This window comes from Staurois parvus, unplaced genomic scaffold, assembly GCF_062004578.1.
Source record: "Staurois parvus isolate SC_StPar_1 unplaced genomic scaffold, SC_StPar_1.0 ptg000894l, whole genome shotgun sequence".
Lineage (NCBI taxonomy): Eukaryota > Metazoa > Chordata > Amphibia > Anura > Ranidae > Staurois > Staurois parvus.
This window is the reverse complement of record NW_028318690.1, coordinates 196,238-202,098: the sequence shown is the minus strand read 5'-3', so window position 1 is coordinate 202,098 and position 5,861 is coordinate 196,238.

Sequence of the window (5,861 nt, the reverse complement as noted above, 5' to 3'; positions counted from 1 at the left end):
CTTCTGCCTTACTCTTCTTTCTTTTCTTCACATCATTTTACTATGTGTTCTGTTGTTCCTTGTCCATTTAGGTGTTAATAGGTGGGACAGTGAAGGCTGACTTCTGTGTCTGGTCAAAGAATGCTTGTACACAGATATGGACATACAGTATACATACACATATATAAATGTATAAGTGCAGCGCTACTCAAAAACAATTTACAATGCACACATTTAAAAAAAACCCACAAAAACCATATAATAAATGAATAACTAATATTTTCAGTTCCACATGCTGGACCATATATGTGTGAATATTCTTCCTGTGCTCCACTATACAGATCTTCTGTGCTTGTGTATACCACTTCACCATAGCATCACTCCTTCACCCAGTGCTCCACTGCAGATGCACTCTCACCTCTTAATATGACCTGCACATTATAGAGGTCAGAAAAGCTTTTTCCCTCAAGGGGTCCAAAGATTATAAGTGATGTTCACTCCTCCTCCTCACGCATGCATATTATTTATTAATTACAGGTACTTATATAGCGCTGTCAATTTATGCAGTGCTTTACATATATATATTGTGCATTCACATCAGTCCCTAACCCTCAAGGGTTGTACAATCTAAGGTCCCTAACTCACATTCATACATACACATACTAGGGCCAATTTTAGACAGGAGCCAATTAACCTACCTGCATGTCTTTTGGGAGGAAACCAGAGTACCCGGAGGAAACCCATGCAGGCAGAGGGAGAACATGCAAACTCCAGGCAGGTGGTGCTGTTGTTGGTATTCGAACCAATGACCCAAGTACTACCAGACAGAAGTGCTAACCACTAAGCCACTGTGCCACAAAGCAAAAAGAAGTGGACCTAGAGGCTGCTTACCAGCAATCATGGAGGTTTGCTGCACCCTCAGTGGAGTATAATAACATTTTGAAAGGATGGGAGTGCCACACAAGCTTATATAGATTATATTTACCAGCCAACCCTTTTTTTGGGGGTCAACACTCCCCCTTCATCACAGCTAAGAAATAGGTCATGCATGCTCAAGGAGTGATGTCAGTGCTAGATGGATCCTGCGCAAATAACAGTGCCCTTTCCCAGATCTAGACTTCCTAAGGTACAAGCGCCATATTGGTCAGGCAAAACCCAGAGCTCCACTCTCAGTCCCACCCTGGACAGGAAAAGAGCTACCAGACACCTGATCCCACCAGTGAGACAATGGACTTGTGCTGCTACGCACTTCATACAGGCTTCATTTGCTGTGATCTCCTTGTGATTGCATTTTACGTTTAATGAATTGTCAGGTGTTTTAAATACTATGCTAAATGCATTTTATGCTGTCTTGTCCCCCCATCCCTCCTCATGTTTTGGACTGTCTACTTTATATAATAAAGAGTAGACCTGTCACGTTGTCATACATTTTATGCCATAACATCCTACAGACCAGTGAATGCTTCTTTGTGGTTGACAGAGGTTCAGTCTTTACACTGTTGGGTGGACATGGTAGAGATTTGAATAATAAAGAACAACTGAATCATCTGTACAGTATATAATTGGAATCTGGCAGCTCTTTGGGTTCACAGAAAATAATTTAATGAATAATAAAGGTACTTGTTGTTTGGTTGCAATCTTAGTTTTACAATTTATAGCTTTCACGTTAGCTCTTTCATTTTAAGATTTAAGAGGGATATTATTTATGGCACTTAACAAATGTATAGTAATGTATAGTAACAGTTAATAAATAATAGATAAAAAAATGAAACAGTGAAAGTACACTACTTTATACTACACTATACCCAGGGGCGTATTTGCCGCGAGGCAAACAAGGCGTTTGCCTAGGGCGGCACTTTTTAGGGGGGCCCCCCCTTTCAACAGAAGGGACACTTAGTACAGGGGCAGGCAGCTGGCTGCTGTGTCTTACCTGGCTCCGTGTCCCAGTCCCACGACGATCCAGTCCAGGAGGTGCTGCTGAAGGATGGGTAGAGAGGTCCGCAGGTCCGGTGTCTTCATTTCCCTGGATGCGATGTGTGGGCGGGATAACATACCGCCCCTGCCATCTGGCCACACCCTCGGGATCACTGGACAGCCTATGGCAGCTTGTACCTCCCTCTGCAAGCTCTGCCTCCTCAACGGTGATTGGGCGCCAGAACTGTAGCTCATGAAAGGCACACAGGTGGCCAATCACCTGTGAGGAGGCGGAGCTTGGAGAGGAGGAGCCGTGTGGCAGCGCGAAGATCGAGTGAGGGAGCAGCCGGAGCAAGTGAAGAAGACAGCTGACCGATAAGTGTGCCTGTGGATGGGAGAGGAAGGAGCCTAGGCTGGAGCAGGGGTCAGCAAGGTAAGTGTCATTGGTGTCAGTGGGAGGAATAGTGCCCCATCATTGGTGTCACTGACACCAACAATGGGGCACTATTCCTCCTCCCACTGACACCAATGGGGCACTATTCCTACCCCCACTGACACCAACGATGGGGCTCTATTCCTCCCCCCATTGACACCAACAATGGTGCACTATGCCTCCCATTGACACCAATGATGGGGCACTATGCCTCCCACTGACAGCAATAATGGGACACTATTCCTCCCCCCACTCACACCAACGATGGGGCACTATGCCTCCCGCCACTGACACCATTGATGGGGCACTATGCCTCCCACTGACACCAATGATGGGGCACTATGCCTCCCACTGACGCCAACGATGGGACACTATTCCTCCCACTGACACCAACGATGGGGCACTATGCCTCCCACTGACACCAATGATGGTGCACTATTCCTCACACTGACACTAATGATGTGACACTATTCCTCCCATTGACACCAATGATGGGGCACTATTCCTCCCACTGAAACCAATGATGGGACACTATTCCTCCCCCCACTGACACCGAGGGGGCTCTATTCCTCCCCCCACTGACACCAACGATGGGGCACTATGAGACCACTGACTCCAACGATGGGGCTCTATTCCTCCCCCCACTGACACCAACGATGGGGCACTTTGCCTCCCACTGACACCAATGATGGGGCATTATTCCTCCCCCCACTGACACCAATGATGGGGCACTATGCCTCCCACTGACACCAATGATGGGGCATGATTCCTCCCACTGACACCAATGATGGGGCACAATTCTTCCCACTGACACCAATGATGGGACACTATTCCTCCCACTGACACCAATGATGGGACACTATTCCTCCCACTGACACCAATGATGGGACACTATTCCTCCCTCTGACACCAATGATGGGGCACTAATCCTCCCACTGACACCAATGATGGGACACTATTCCTCCCACTGACACCAATGATGGGGCACTATTCCTCCCCCCACTGACACCAACGATGGGGCACTATGCCTCCCACTGACACCAATGATGGGACACTATGCCTCCCACTGACACTAACGTTGGGGCACTATGCCTCCCCCCACTGACCCTAATGATGGGGCACTATGCCTCCCACTGACACCAATGATGGGACACTATTCCTCCCCCCACTGACACCAATGATGGGGCATTATTCCTCCCCCCACTGACATCAATGAAGGGGCACTATGCCTCCCACTGACACTAATGATGGGACACTATTCCTCCCACTGACCCCAATGATGGGGCACGATTCTTCCCACTGACACCAATGATGGGGCACTATTCCTCCCACTGACACCAATGATGGGGCACTATTCCTCACACTGACACTAATGATGGGACACTATTCCTCCCACTGACACCAATGATGGGGCACTAATCCTCCCACTGACACCAATGATGGGACACTATTCCACCCACTGACACCAATGATGGGGCACTCTGCCTCCCACTGACACCAATGATGGGGCACTATGCCTCCCACTGACACCAATGATGGGGCACGATTCCTCCCACTGACACCATCGAAGGGGCACGATTCCTCCCACTGACAACAATGATGGGGCACTATTCCTCACACTGAAAGGAGAAAGGAGTTGACCCCTACCAATTAGAGCCACATAGGTACTTATTAATTAATATGGAGACTCTTGACATGAGATTTGCTTCTCAGGCATTATTGAGAGCTGTAGTAGATGTGCATGTCCTTGGGATCGTCTGTCCACCCCTGCTTTAATATTTTAGTACAAGGATGGTAGTTTGCTCCTGCAATGCACTGAATACATTGGCTCTGGGTTGGCCCCTGTTGGTTGGACAAAGCAAAAGGTTTTATTGATATGTAAACAAGTAGGATTGATACATTATAATATCACCTCCATCTAGCAACTCCTGAAGAAGTGCACAAATGCTCTGTGAAACGCGTTGAGCATGCACAAATTCTGTCTCAATATATTTTGGTTGAAAGGCAATTATACTTATGTTTGATTGATGACATAAATGTGTATAATTGTTTGACTAATGATATACTGTAAATGTGGATAGATGTTTGGTGAGCAGGATCCTGTTGGAGGCAATTGATTTTGAACTTTTAAATTGATGCAATACTGGATAATTAGTACTTTTACTGTATGACGTTGAGGATATATAATAAACATGACACTTTTAAAAGTATATATCGGTTTATACCTGAGTACCATAAAAAGTACCTTCATAGTAATTGTTTCTGGTTACAAATATCCAAATTTGGGATTTAGGTTCTGGGAACGTGGTGGCAACTATGCCTTAATCACTATTTTGTCATGTTCTAAATGCACAATGATCAGTAAATTAATTTTCCTGAATTTACTACTTTTTGGAAAATATGGACAAAAGATGGACTAAGCCATTGCAGTGTCATAATAAATATAAGCATGATACTGAATGGTAAAGCAGAATGGACAGGAAGTGAGAGGCAATCTCTATAACTGAGCCCTGGATAGCAGTAAAACCTGACAGACTCATTTGACTCTACAGCAGTGGTCTCCAAACTATGGCCGGATGCGGCCCTTTGCCCTTGAGGCACTTTTTCTCCCACTGATACAAGACACTATTCCTCTCACTGACACCAACAAGGGGGCATAATTCCTGCTATTGACATCAAGAACAGGCACTATTCCTCCCACTGACACCAACAAGGGGGCATAATTCCTGTTATTGACATCAACAAGTATTATTCCTCCCATTGATACCTACGATGGGGCACTATTTCTCATATTTACACCAACTATTAGGCACTATTCCTCTCACTGAAACAAAGCATGAGGCACTATTCCTCCCATTGACACTAACAACAGCGCACTATACTTCTCACTGACACTAACGATGGGGCACTATTTCTCTAACGTACACCAAGAATAGGGCACTATTCCTCCCCCTAATGCCATAGATGCATTGTTTACTCCCAATGATGCAGGAAAATATCTACTCCCAATGGCCAAAGTCCAGTCCCCCTAAAGTCTGAAAGCCAGTAAACCGGCCCTTTGTTTAGAAACTTTGGAGACCCCTGCTCTACAGTATTGACTTTATGTTGTTACCAAGCTACCAAGTTTTTGATTCATCTTCTCAAGCTTCTAAAACCTGACAGGGGTTCTAAACCTTCCCCACGCTATGCAAACCTCATAAAAAGTATGTGCTTCAGTTGTTCTTTAATAACTTTTCACAGGGCACTGATGGCCTTCAGGGGTGCCTGCCAAGCACACTACTCTAAAGTCCACATTTATAAGGCCTATTAGTTATTTGTATTTTAACATTACTGTTATTTACAAGACCTTATTTATTGTACTTTTGTACTTTTATTACAGTATTATTTAGAAATCTATATTACTGCATTAAGACCTCTTATTGGACCAAGAACACATAAAACTGATAAATGATATAACTAAATAAGTACACATGCAAATAGTCACGAGTGTTGCAGACTTTGGCAAGTGAAAAGATAAAATAGTTTGGACAGAGGT